The 15,326-nt window shown below is 41.0% G+C and overlaps 1 protein-coding gene across 1 annotated transcript in view; it reads left to right on the plus strand.

Annotated features, from left to right (window-relative positions):
* The window catches only part of FMN/FHY (riboflavin kinase/FMN hydrolase), a 246,154-nt gene that overhangs the window by 229,108 nt on the left and 1,720 nt on the right, over positions 1 to 15,326 (plus strand). The window lies entirely within an intron of this gene.

Here is a 15,326-nt window from a genome sequence, read left to right on the forward strand (position 1 = left end):
GGCAAATTGAAGAATTTGGACTTTTGGCGAGAAAAGCCCTTCAAGGAGAAAATTCCCCTTCTATGCATCTTCTCTCTTTTCCGACGGATTTTTGCCCCGACAGAAACTGTGCCCTTCAAGCACTAGCTGAGGCTCTGGGTCACTCCCTCTACCTCTACAAGCTCACTATCCAGAAATCGTACCTCTCTGTCGACTCTCTCAGAGAGAGATTTCTTCAGAATCTTTGCTTTCTCGGCAAGGACTATGCAATCCCTTCAAGGGGATTCAAATTGCTGCCAAATGCAGCTTATTGGCCTCTCTGTTGAATGCTGGATCTGCTTTTCCTATTTCAAAATCAATGCTCTGATACCATGTGAAAATTCCTAGTCCAAGGAACCCCTACTGCAGCCAATCTGAATCTACTTCACCTAAATGATTTAAAAAAAAAATACATTCATAATGTTATTCTTATGAATACTGAAGCAAATTACTTTTGTAGCCTACACTAATTAAATATTTGATCTCATGAAACAAAAAGCAGAGCAAAGAACAAGATACATATGACACTTATTTTTGGACACAATAGTCCTCGGAAAAACCCAATGCAGGAAAATCGGTGCAGCAGCTCTGAGGGTTTTATTGTTATGCAGGAGAAATATCTGAATACAAATCTAGGATGCTCATCTAGCAGTCCTTTATAGAGAAAATATTAGCGGAATATCTGAGTTAGTTTTACCTCACTTCACACGGCAGAATTCTGGCTGATCCAGCACAAACCCGCCTATTTCTGCATCACCTCTTTTTCCCTCCGCGTCAGCTTTCCCTGCTGTTTCGGCAGTTCTCGGCAATTCCGGCTGTTCCCGACAATTCTAGATTCTGCCCTCTGCGCCAGCTTTCCCGGCTGTTCTGGCATTTCCTGATAGTTCTCGACAGTTCCAGCTTCTACCCTCTGTGCCAACTTTCCTGGCTGTTCCCAATAGTTTGAGCTTCTGAAATTGATCTCTCTAGCAAAAATAGGGATCTCCTCAAGGCTCTGTGTTGTCTCTGTGTTAGCCTACGCTGGCTAGCGTAGCCTTTGTGCTGCCTCTCCTGGATCTCTCTCTGCCTCCTCTGCTGAGTATTCCCATATCAAGAGAATGTTAAGTTATGGTATGTTCTATGCTTATAACAGTTTACTTCTTTTTCTTATTATATTCCATAGATTAGCAATCACATGTACATAAAGTAAAGTGCAGATAGAACATTAAACAATCGACAGAAAACAAGCCAAGAGAAGAGACACAAGATGTGGCGGCTATCTAGGGACAAACCCCACAATGTGTGGGGAAATCCTTTGATCAAATCTTCTTTTATCTTCAATAATTCAATAGAGAGAAATAATACAATAAATCTGATTCATATCAGCATTAGCAAACCCTAGATCAACAGCATCAGCATTAGAGGCTTTATCATCAAACTAGAGCAGATGATATCTCACGAACCGACTGTCAGATTGGCTTGATTCCACCACCAAAAGTTACGGCTTCTAGAGGAGGTTCAGATGAACCTACAATGTAGTTCAGATGAAGAGATCTTCTAGTCCACATAGGTCAAACTTTACTTCTGCAGTTGCAGTTTCAGTTTTGGCAGCTTCCGGCTTCAAACTAGGGTAGTCGATATCTTGCAAACCGTCTGTCGGATTGACTTGATTCCACCACCAAAAGTTGCGGCTTTCAGAGGAGGTTCAGATGAACCTACAATGTAGTTCAGATGAGATCTTCTAGTCCACGTAGGTCAATCTTTACTTCTGCAGTTGCAGCTTCAGTTTCAACAGCTTCCTTCAAACTAGGGCAGTCGATATCTTGCAAACCGTTCGTCAGATTGACTTGATTCCACCACCAAAAGTTGCGTCTTTCAGAGGAGGTTCAGATGAACCTACAACGCAGTTCAGATGAGGAGATCTTCTAGTCCACGTAGGTCAATCTTTACTTCTGCAGTTGCAGCTTCAGTTTCAGCAGCTTCTAGCTTCACATGTGTGAGGGAGAGACCCTTTTCTGTGCAGTAGAGAAGAGACTATTTTCTGCGCAGTAGAGAGAGAGAGATGTGATGAGATGAGTGAGTCCAAAAGAGGAAAAGCCCTCCTGTATTTATACACACCGTTGGTGTTTGAACAGATGCAATTGATGGGCTTCTGAGCCTACATGAGTTGTAAGTCGGCTTGATAATAATTCCATAATGAAAATAAATTCATATCTCTATGAATACTTATCGGAATCGGATGATCTTTATATCAATCCTACACCTCTCGACGAGAGGAATCTAATAAAAATATTATCAGCCATGAATAAGATGACCCACATGAAGTTTTGCCCTAGTTGCCAATTTTAACACTCCTTCTCAACTAGGGAGAACTTCATGTGCAATCTGTCTATCGGTCGTTACTATTCATCCATCAAATGCATTTCCCTGTATAGCCTGACCCTTGTTCTGCTCTGCTCTATTCTGCCTGTTCTGCTTTGTCTTGATCTGCCCTGTACTGATTTGTGTTGCTTTGCTCTATTTTGTTCTGCTCTTGCATTGTTCTGTTCTGCTATGCTTTTGTCCGAATTATGAAGAAGAAGAAATGACCGAGGATGTATCATACTGACTCAAAGTCAGTCTCAGAGTATGTGCCACTGGTCCCAGACCAGTTTCAACCGACTCGAAGTTAGCGTCATAATGAGTACAACTCCACTGGTCCCAGACCAGTATCATCCTCCACTGACTCAAAGTCAGTCTTAGAGTGCGTACCACTGGTCCCAAACCAGTCTCAACTGACCCGAAGTCAGCTTCATAGTAGGTACCACTCCTACCACTGGTCCCAGATCAGTATCGCAGTCTCCGAGAGTGTACCACTGGTACCAGACCAGTCTCAACCGACCCGAAGTCAGCGTCATAGTATGTACCACTCTCATTGGTCCTAGACCAGTATTGCACTGACCATAGTTTTCAAAACCGTTTTAAAAAACCGGTTACCGGTCTAACCGACTGATTAGCAAGGCCGCTGGTCTAAACTGACCAAAAAACCCGGTTGGAAAGGCCCTTTCGCCCATTTTTTGCCCTAACCGGTGAAAAACCGGCCGGTTTTAGGCATGCCCACCGTAACTTGCATAAAGCGTATTCCTGATTGTTGTTTAGGGGTTTTGGGGGGAAACTAAGGGTGTGTTCCCTCCAAAAACACTCTCTCCAAGCCTATAAGAGGCCCCTCTCACTCTCATTTGTCTCACACAACTGATTTGGACTGTTTGTGAGTTTGTTTGTGAGTTTGGAGAGTGTTGAGTTTTTGCTAAAGCAGTCATCTTGGAGTTGGAGTTGGAGCTATTTTGGAAATAGCGTGTAGCTGTCAGTGGAGTCGCCATTTTCAAGAGGAGGCTAAGGAAGCTAGTTTGCATTTCCAGGTAAGGATTTGCACTTGAAAATTCCTCATTTGAGTCTGCTGTCCATGAATTTTTTTTTTTTTTTTTTATGTGCTATAAACGTCTCACTTCAATGATCTATCATCTATGCTATGAACTCTCTAGCTCTATGCTATCAAATTTTGTAGCTTGCTTGTGCATTTCTTTTCCTACATTTATCATTGGTTTTCCATGTTCCTTCGCTGCAATTTATTTTTTAAATGGCAGATTTCTTTGCAGATTGTTATTATTTCAAACAAACATGGCTCCAAAAGGAAAGGATAGTGCATGGGCTCATTGTGATGTAATTGATGGAAAAATGATATGCAAATTATGCCATAAATCTATTGGAGGTGGGGGTATTCTTAGGTTGAAACAACACTTGGCTGGGATAAGAGGCCAAGTAAAGCCATGTGATGCACCAAATGCACTGTTAGGTCCTGTTAGGGCAGAATACATTTCCAAGCTTGAAAAATTCTGAGGATAAGGCTAGGGATAAGGCCATCCAAGATGACATTGCAAGGAAAAGGGAATTATTAGAAGCCCTGAAAGAGAGTGGGTATGATGATTATGAGATTCAAGACTCCTCTTCTATCCCTTCCACCAATGACCCCTTTCACTATGTTCATCCTTCTGTTGGCCAACCATCAAAAGGAACAAAGAGAACAAACATCCAAAGTTATTTTTCATCTTCTGCCAACATTGCCCCTTCTAATCCCACTTCTTCCCAGCCAAGTTCTCAACCCACTTTGGATCAACATTGGAAAAGACAATGCAAAGAAACTTCTCATCGATACATTGCTAGATGGTGGTATGATTCAGATATCTCATTTAATGCTGCTCGCTCATCTTATTACCAAGCTATGTGGGACTCTGTTATAGCTGCAGGAAAGGGCTTCAAAGGCCCTAGTATGCATGACTTGAGGGGAGCTCTTTTGCAAAAAGAGATATCTTCCATTGATGAGTATTTGGTTGAGTTTAAAGATTCATGGCTCAAAATAGGTTGTTCCATTATGTCAGATGGATGGACCGATGGAAAGAACCGCACTATCATTAATTTCCTTGTTTCTTGCCCTCAAGGAACCATGTTTTTGAAATCAGTTGATGCATCTGATAAGGTAAAGGATGCAACCCTTCTATTTGAGCTTTTGGATAGCATTATTCAGGAAGTTGGGGAGCAGCATGTTGTGCAGGTCATCACTGATAATGCCTCAAACTATGTTCTTGCTGGAAAGATGTTTGAGACCAAATATAAGACCATATTTTGGACTCCATGTGCTGCACATTGCATAGACCTCATGCTTGAGGATATAGGCAAAGTGGAGTGGGTAAAAAACACTATAGAGCATGCCAAGTGCATTACAAAATACATTTACAGCCACTCATGGGTATTGAGACTAATGAGGAAACACACTGGGGGTAGAGAGCTTGTTAGGCCTGCAATTACAAGATTTGCAACTCACTTCCTCACGTTGCAATGTCTCAATGGTCAACATAAAAACTTGCAGAAAATGTTTTCCTCTGAAGAATGGTCTGAATCTCGGTGGGCTCGTAGACTAGATGGAAAAGACACCAAAAAGAAAGTGTTAGACACTTATTTTTGGAAAAGGTCTCTAGAGGTTGTGAAAATTATCGAGCCCCTTGCTAAGGTGCTAAGGTTGGTGGATGGGGAAAAATTGGCCATGGGCTACATTTATGAGGCTATGGATCAGGCAAAGGAGCAGATACGGGAAGCTTACAAGGACAGGTTAGCTAAATATGGCCGTATATGGGAGATCATTGATAACAGATGGAACAATGAACTCCATTGTCCTATACATGCAGCTAGGTTAGCTAAATATGGCCGTATATGGGAGATCATTGATAATAGATGGAACAATGAACTCCATTGTCCTATACATGCAGCTGGGTATTTTTTGAACCCAAAGTATCACTATAAAAATCGGCTAGGAGATCTACATGATGGGGAGGTCAGAGCTGGATTGATTGATTGCTTGGAGCGCATGGTCCCTAGCCATGCAGACCAGTTGGAAATACATAGACAACTTACTGTTTTCAATATGGCAGGTGGTACTTTTGGCAAAAACTTGGCAAAGATGGCAAGAGATGTGGACCAACCAGGTAAGCAATTCCATTTTCCATTTTGTTTTTCTTTTCAAGTTAATATGTTTACGTTCTTTACAATTCAAATTATAAACTAAGTTATTAATTAATGTCATTTTTCTTTGCAGCACATTGGTGGGAGTCATTTGGTGGCCAGTGTCCTCAATTGCAAAGGTTTGCAATTAGAGTCCTTAGTCAAACTTGCAGTGCTTCAGGGTGTGAGCGCAATTGGTCTGTTTTTGAGTGCATACACACGAAGAAGAGAAACCGTTTGGAACAAAAACGGTTAAATGACCTTGTTTTCGTGCAATACAACCTTCGATTGAGGAGGAACCAAATGATGAGAAAAACATCTGATCTAGATCCCATTGTGTTGGACGATATTGATCCAACATCAGAATGGGTGGAGGAGACCGAAGATCCTGTGTTTGAGGCTGATTTTGATATTGACATGGCTTTAGTGGAGGATGAAGCAGATTATGTGGCGGCATCAAAACCAGGATCAATAGCGGCATCAAGGAAAGGCAAAGAACCAATGCAAGGCACTAGTCGTGCAGGTCGACAAACTCGTGCTTCCATTAGGTCCACTTCTATTGTCATTGGTGGCATTGATACTGAGGTTGCAAATCAGGTTGAGGCATCCTCAGACTCTGAACCAGATGATGTCTATGTAGCTCCTGATGATGATCCTGTGTCTAGTAGTGGTGATGAACTTGATGATTGATCATGTGTACACTGTAGACTTGTAGTAGGACTGTAGGCCAATGGCCTCATAGCTTGCAACATTGTTTTTGGACTTTATAGGCCATTTAGAGCCTCATTTCTTATGTATTTTGCTATTTTGTCGATGATATGTATCGCACTCGATGCCATTTTGATATATTCACCTTTACATGGTATATAAATGAGCAAACTTTGCATATTTTGTCTCTATTGGCTTGGAATCATGGTTTTACAGCTTAAAAATAGTTTTGTTTCATTAAAAATTAATTATTTAATGTCTTTTTTTTTAAATCGGTTCGTTTAGACCAAACCAGTCCTGGTTAGACCGGTTCCGGTCGGTAAACTGGTTCATTAGGTGGATCAGTCCGGTCACCGGTTCCGGATTTAAAAACTATGGCACTGACACGAAGTCAGTCTTAGAGTATGTACGACTGGTCCCAGACTAGTCTCAACCGACCCGAAGTCAGCGTCATAGTATGGTACAATTCCTACACTGGTCCCAGACTAGGATCATTGATCCCAGATCAATGGAGGCCATCCTAGCGTAGGGAGTACGGTAGATACAGCGATGCGTCCATCGGTACTACTATGGTCCCTAACTTCATTTCCCTGCTCATTGATCAGATGAAAGGTACTTCCCATGAGTCCCAGACTGCATGGGTAGGATGCCTCGATAGGAGAACTTAATCAATCCCGTCCTCACAGGATAACACATCAATCCTGCTACAATTGCCATGGAGAACACATCAATCCAGGCCCCAGAGGAGAACACATCAATCTTGCTACAATCGCCATGGAGAACACATCAATCCAGGCCTCACAGGAGAACACATTAATCCTGCTACAATTGCCATGGAGAACACATCAATCTATGCCTCACAGGAGAACACATCAATCCTGCTACAATCGCCATGGAGAAAACATCAATCCAGGCCTCACAGGAGAATTAATCATCCTGCTACACAGGAAAGTGAATCATCTTGTCCCACAAGAGAGCGAATCATCTTGTTTTAGTGCGCACCACCAGGGGAGGGTGAGTCACCCTGTGATTGTATGTTGCTCCAGTAAGAACCACAAGCCCTCAGAGCTCCCAGAGCTCAATGTATGCAACATGCAGGACCCTTGTACAAGGGTTTCTTGACGACTCCAAGTCGTTTTGGAAAGTCATAGATTAGATCTTTCCTCGGGGCTTTGACAAGGTGTATCGACCTGTACATCATCTTAATGCGATGGAGCCTCCTTGCTTATCCACTTACCATATCCCAGATGATGTCTGTCTGCTGGAGCAATCGACGAATACAAGATTCCTTAATAATCAAATCCCACCTCTGGTTGTTACAGAGAATCACAGTGGTATGTGTTCAAACAGCTCACTGAAGAGCTTCCCCAACCAGGCAGCTTCATACGAGATCATACTCATAGATATGTATCCGGTCTCGGCGGTGCTTATGGCAACCGACTTTTGCTTCCTGCTCATTCATTATATCGAAGCAGAGTCCAAAGAGAAACAACACTAAAAAGTGCTCCAGAGATCCTCCACACTACCTGTCTAATCAACATTCGAATAATCATGCAGTTTCATATCTTCGGCAGTGTATCTCAATCCATGAGAGAATGTGTCCTAAAGACATCTCAGAAGATTCTTGGCACCAATCTAGTGAGGTTCAACCAAATATGAGCTCACAATGCTAACTGCAAAACATATGTTCGGATGGAGGTTCACCAAGAACATAAATGCGAATGAGTTTTTGAAACTCAGAGGCATTTCCCAAATCTAGTCCGACATCACTACCATATAACTTCTGAAAGTTAAGATCCTTGAGATAGTCACAGGATTGCAGTCCACCATACCAAATCTTTTCAGAATCTTCACCACATATTTTCTTTGAGATACGAAAATTTCCCTTGGCTTTTGCCACACTTCAAGTCCTAGGAAATAGTGCATTAGTCCTAGGTCCTCCATTTCAAATTCAGAAGCCAACTCCCTCTTACATTTGTGAATGAGAGGGTATGCACCTGTTAGAAAGAGGTCATACACATACAACACCTAGTATGAGAGGCTTGTCATCTTCAACCTTAAAGTAAAGGTTAGGATTGGCTTCACTCCTAGTGAATCCCAGCTTCATCAAGTAGCTGTCGATCCTCTCATACCATGCTCGGGGTGCTTGCTTTAGCCAATAGAGAGCCTTCTTCAACCTGCATACACGAGATTTTCGATCATAAATCTCAAATCCTTCGAGTTGCTCGACATAGACCTCTTCTTTGATCGAGCTGTGCAAGAACGTTGTCTTGACATCCATCTGGTGTAGGTTCCATCCTTGTGAAGCAGCAAGAGCTATGATCGAGCAGATGGCCGTATATTCGGCAACAGGTGCAAATATCTCTCATAGTCTATACCATCTTTCTGGGAGAAACCACGAGCAACAAAACGAGCCTTATACTTTTCCGTACTTCCATCTACTGCATGCTTTATCTTGTAAAGCCATTTGGAAGTAACAACTGTCTTGTCCTGGCGTCTGGGAACTACTTCCCAAACATCATTCTTCATAGTAGACTCATATTCTTCGGTCATAGCATCCTGCCATACTTGATGCTTGACAGCATCTGAGAATGATGAAGGCTTATTTTGTATGATCGTGCTCATGATGGTCAGGTATCCCTGATACCTATTAGGTTTCTTACTTTTATGAAAGGTTCCTCAGGGTGCAACATGCCCTTCAGCATCATCAAGTATCCCCCTAAGCCATGAAGGCCTCTTCCTAGAAGAGGAAGGCTTAGGTGGATAAATAGGATCCATGGGTTCTTCCACATCAGGCATTATTACATCATCTACCCATAGAGATAGCTTCCACAATCGTACGGTGACACACCATTCTGCTCTGGAGTATGTGGTGTAGTAGTCTCCCTCTTAATGCCAACCTCAGGTATGCCTGAGTGAACCAAACTGTAATATATCAGAGGTCTTGCTTAGGCTTGAGGGGAATGGTCCCCTTTTGAGCTTTCCTTTGGCACATCCTGGGCATACACCTTCTTTCTCTACTCGGAATTCGAGCATCTCTATCACCATTTGTCTTCCACCGAGTAGAGCTTTATAATGAAGGGGGGAAACCTCCGATGCCAAAGTTCAGACTGAAGAGATGTGTCATAAGACATGACACCTAGTAGACTTCCATCGACCTAATATAATGAATCAACACGAAACCCAAGAGTAAAGGCATCTTTAACATTATTTTTCCATATACGTACCTTGCCATCGCTGAAGGTTACCTTGTAGCCTTTGTCTTCTGTCGTCGAGATGGACACCAAGTTCTTTCTGAGGTAAGGTGCATTTAATACATCCTGAAATTTCTAGCCTTCTTGAATGTTTGTCCTCTTCCTTGATTCCTAGCTCTCCTCTTACCTTTGCTATGCATTTGTCATTCCTTTGATTGCCATTAGAGGGATTTTGATCATCGTCCCGGTGTGAGTCCTTTCTATCAGGGCACTCCCTTGCATAGTGACCTGCTTTATCGCAGATGTAACATCATCCTTGTCTTCCACCCTTAGGTCCAGCCTTTCCTTTTAATTTAGTCCCAGAATTATTTCTTTTCTTAGCATGAGAAGAAAAGGCAGCAGGAGGACCTTTAGGCATGGGCATTTCTTGCTCTTCTACCCTTGTTTCTTCTTGAATGCATCTAGCCATTAATTCCTCGAAACCAGGAATTACATTATTGTTCAGAAGAGTAGTCCTGAACACGTACCATTTGGATGGTAATCCTCCAAGAGTCGTGAGTGCCATTTCTTTGTCAGTAATAGTCTCCCCAATAGATAGGAGATCGTTCTTGATCTCGGTGATTCTTAAGAAGTATGCTTGCATACTCTCATCTTTACCCTTATGAATTTCCTTCAGCTTATTTCTAAGAAACAAAACTTGATTTGCATCATTAACTTTAAATAAACTCACCAGTCTATCGTAGATTTCCTTGGAGGTGTCCAGTTTAGAGATGTAGGCCACCAAGTGCTTGTCGATAGAGTCCCGGATGATCTTCTTTGTTTTGACTTCTCCATTTTTCCATTTGTTCCAGGTAGCAGCGGATGCATTTGATGGAGGCTCAACAATATTGCCTCTTACATGGTCCAACACTCCTTGATCTTCTAGAGTTAGATCGATAGACATTTTCCATTCATGATAGTAAACTTTCTCACAGAGCTTGTCTTCGGCAGGAACTAGTGTTGGGGACCCCATAGTTCTTTTAGGATAGCCTTACCAATCTTCTCTTTGGTGATTGCTCTTGCTCTTGCTCGGGCTTGTCTTCACCTCGGCTCTGATACCATGTTAAGTTATGGTATTTTCTATGCTTATAACAGTTTACTTCTTTTTCTTATTATATTCCACAGATTAGCAATCACATGTACATAAAGTACAGATAGAACATTAAACGATTGATAGAAAACAAGCCAAGAGAAGAGACACAAGATGTGGCGGCTAGCCAAGGACAAACCCCACAATGTGTGGGGAAACCCTTTGATCAAATCTTCTTTTATCTTCAATAATTTAGCAGAGAGAAATAGTACAATAAATTTGATTCATATCAGCAGTAGCAAACCCTAGATCAACAGCATCAGCATTAGCGGCTTTATCATCAAACTAGGGTAGATGATATCTCACAAATCGACTGTCGGATTAGTTTGATTCCTCACCAAAAGTTACGGCTTCTAGAGGAGGTTCAGATGAACCTACAGTGTAGTTCAGATGAGTAGATCTTCTAGTCCACGCAGGTCAAACTTTACTTCTGCAGTTGCAGTTTCAGTTTCGGCAGCTTCCGGCGTCAAACTAGGGCAATTGATATCTTGCAAACTGTCCGTCGGATTGACTTGATTCCACCACCAAAAGTTGCGGCTTTCAGAGGAGGTTCGGATGAATCTACAGTGCAGTTCAGATGAGGAGATCTTCTAGTCCACACAGGTCAATCTTTACTTCTGCAGTTGCAACTTTAGTTTCAACAGCTTCCTTCAAATTAGGGCAGTCGATATCTTGCAAACGATTCGTCGGATTGACTTGATTTCACCACCAAAAGTTGCGGCTTTCAGAGGAGGTTCAGATGAACCTACAATGTAGTTCAAATGAGGAGATCTTCTAGTCCACGCAGGTCAATCTTTACTTTTGCAGTTGCAGCGTCAGTTTCAGCAGCTTCTGGCTTCACATGTGTGAGGGAGAGACCCTTTTCTGTGCAGTAGAGAAGAGACTCTTTTCTGCGCAGTAGAGAGAGAGAGATGTGATGAGATGAGTGAGTCCAAATGAGGAAAAGTCCTCCTATATTTATACACAACGTTGGTGTTTGAATAGATGCCACTGTTGGGCTTTTGAGCCTACATGAGTTGTAGGTCGGCTTGATAATAATTCCATAATGAAAATAAATTCGTATCTCCATGAATACTTATCGGTATCGGATGATCTTTATATCAACCCTACACCTCTCGACAAGAGGAATCCAATAAAAATATTATCAGCCATGAATAAGATGACCCACATGAAGTTTTGCCCTAGTTGCCAATTTTGACAGAGAAATATCCAACCGGAACTATCCCTGCCCCTCTCTGTACGAAATCACTTCGAATCTCTCTGGCAACTGTTGCGCTGCTCTCTTTAAAAATTCGATCTCTGATCTCCCAGTCGATGTTTTTTCCAAATGCCCATCAAGCCTCCTCTTATAATCCTTATGTTGAGAACCAACGACCCAAATTAGATTTTAATCAATGGCTCATATCATTTTGGCTTGATCCTTGTCTTCTTCTAGAAGTTTCACCCACAGTTAGATTAATACCCTTTAATTATTTTAATTTCCTAAATTTAGACTTAGGCTCCCATTAAAAATAATTAATTATTTTAATAAAACTGTCTCCAGGTGGAATTTCCCAAAACGATTTCTGGGTATTGTGGAATACATGTGTCCAAGCCTCCTTGCAAATTTTGAGGCTTAGAGCACATTTGATGCTACCAGAAATCAACAAAAGTGATATAGAAGATGGCTGAAGCCCTACGAAGAAGTTATAGAAAAGATGGATCCATGCTGTAGAAGTTGAATTTTATTCATGATGATGCAGAAAGAAGAGCCCTTCACGCAGTTGATAGTACCATGATCCCCACGAAGAAATAGATACCTATTGTTGGAAACAAGTCCCTAGTTAAAAGGGAACTTGGATATATTCCTTTCATGTGTAAAGGAATGATCAGATCCTCCCTAGTCAAGAGGGAGAGGTAGACACATCATTCTCGTCTTCACATCATGAAGAAAGAATGGAGGATTTGGTAAGCATCTAAGACCGATACTTCTTGAGGATAGAAGTAGTCTCGAGAACCAATAATATTTGAGGATGAGATAGGGCATCCAATAGGCAAGAGTAGTTGAAGAGGAGATTCCTTGAGGATGTGTGAGGGAATGGTCCTAAAAGGACATACCTTGCGAACATCCGGATGGGGTATGTGCCTTGAGAGGCAATGATGAAGGTGTTTATAAATTATTGTCTCCTAGCAGTGTGCTCTAATCTAGTGGAGAGATAGAGCTATTAGTCAAGGCCTTGTTATATGACAATGCTGGTTGATATGATGGGATGCACTGATATAATTTGAAAAGATAACTTGTGAGATGGCTTACCAATCTGAATCTTTTTATGAGAATTCTTTAGTATGAGAGTGTCCAGGTACCATCAATGTATTATGAATAGCTCCCTAGTTAAGAGGGAGTGTTGAAATGTGTAACTAGGTTTGGTCTTCATAATATTCTATGTAATATTGATTTGATATATATTTGATGTAAAATTATTCTTGTTATTTTATATAGCATGGGTTTCATGCTCAAGATCAATTTGTTTTAGGTCAAAGCATCCATTGTGTGCTTCTAGGTTTTGTCATAGAGTCAAAAAGTAAAAAAGAGTTATTGTCATATGTAATAAACCCTATTGGGCATTTTATATCAAGTCAAAAGAATTTCTTTTCAGTCAAAAGTGTCAAAATATCCCTCCAAGACCAAGTAGGCCTACAAAGAAGTTGGCCTCATAAAGGACAATTCACACTCCTAGAACAACTATATATAAGAGACCATTTGACTTCATTTGGATATATTCATAATTATTCACACAAGAAAAGCTAAGACGAAGAAAAAGAGAAAGCAAAGGTCTAGAAGGAAGAAGGAAAGATGAAACTCTGAAGTTTACTCTCTCTATCTCTCACATGTGCGAAAAGAAGCTAGGGTTTCTATGGCTACAAGGTCGAAGTTTCTGATCTCTCAAGAACCGAAATTTGAAGTCAAGAAGTTTATTTTATGGTCTAGTAGCCTAGAAGGAAGAACCAAGCTAAGCGAAGCAAGGAAGAACCAAAATTAGCCTCTTTCTCCCTAACGTGCGATGTTACAGGAGTTGCAGGAGGGCTGAAAAAGTGCAGACCTGCAGTGAAGGCCAAAAATTTGTTGCAGGGGTCGAAGTTGTGCAAATAAAGAAGATTTGACTTGGGTTGACTTTGTGAAAGAGAAGCTCATCTAAAAGAAGGTTGACTTGGTCTTGGAGGGGTCTCAATCTTGGGTCTAAAAGGTCTTGGAATTCGTCATTTGAAGATTCTATAAGAAGAGAAGAATTTCTTGTGGGTTTTCCTCTCTAGGAGAGGTTTTGGCCCTGGCTAGCAGCCTACATCTTGTGTCCATTTGTTCTATTGATCTTCATGTTTTGGTAGCTGTTTGATGATAAGAACACCATAATAATCAAGATAAGAAGAAGCAAATTATAAGTACATCAAGTTAAAGTAAAAGAACATCACAAGCAGTTATCAAGTTTAGAGAAATCACACCTAATTTAGCTGCCCTATATTTCTCAACAGTATGTACTATGGCATGATTTAAGGCATTTTTGAGTCATTTTGTACCTGTTTTTGTGTTTCCACGAGCTTTCAGTATTCATATGTCAGTGGGTTAGGCATTTCCTGCAACCTAGCAATAAGCTTTTGGCCCCGATTAAGCACACACTAGTTATGCCATTCTTGGTGATCATGATTCAAAAATTCCCTTTGAGAAAAGAGACCTTTCCTTGGCAATCTTTTGCTAGCAACCTAGATGAAAGGTCAACTTCTCATTGGAGGAAAAGAATGTACGAGTCAGATGTGAAACCAAATCCAGGCATCTCGAGCCCCCTCAAAGTGTCAAGCAAGAAAACCAAACACAACTTGCCAAGCTGCTCACAGCCTCTGGATGGACATGAACCTGGAATAACAAAACCCTGAGCATTCCCAATTATGTCAAGTAGCTAAAAGGACCTTTAATACCTGGATTGTGTTAAGACTGCTTACCATTTTTAATGCGAGATCAACATTAAAATCTTATTTTGTTATAGACTCTGCTCCTGCACTGTCTTATGCTATGCCCTGCTATTTGAGTTTCACCTACCCCATTTCGTGTCTTGAAGTTTAGCCTTAGTTTCCAGCCATTTTAAAAACTAGGGCTCATGTCCTATTGTTTCTCCATCCTTAATGCCCAAAACATGGTTTCACTTAGTATTTTTGAAATCCCATTATCTTAAACTTTAATAAATGTTGAAACATTCTTTAGAAACACTATGATTTGTAGATGGAGAGATGTATTATTAATATTTCTCTTATTTAGAAACATGTAACACCATTCTTGGTTAGAAACTTTCGTAGAAGAATCAACCTTAGATCCTTAGAAAAAGATGCTTGTTGGCATTCTCGCTGCCTTATTAAAAAAGAAGTTACCAGAGTTGAAAATTTGATATCACGGATTTTAAGACAGACGAACAATTGAGTGCATTACTGAGTCGTACTTTTTAAGATTGTGACTTGTCCATATACTAATAGGCGTTAGTGCATACCTTGGGGATGAAGCATGTGCACAGGGTCTATTATAATTTATCAGACATGGAAAGGACTTGTGGAGCATTGAAACACTTTAAATATGGAAGGACCTAGAGAAAAGAGTTGGCTGACGGTGGTACTTCTCATTTTATACTGTGAGGAAATAGAATGAGTATAATAAATATTTGCATGATGTATGACAGAAGCTAAGAGATTTGTTCAAGACTAATAAAGCACCTTTAGAAATTCAATTTGTTCCTGAAGACATGGCT

This window comes from Pinus tabuliformis, chromosome 4_2 (assembly GCF_031772625.1).
Source record: "Pinus tabuliformis cultivar Carrire ecotype Pingquan chromosome 4_2, CPIR1, whole genome shotgun sequence".
Lineage (NCBI taxonomy): Eukaryota > Viridiplantae > Streptophyta > Pinopsida > Pinales > Pinaceae > Pinus > Pinus tabuliformis.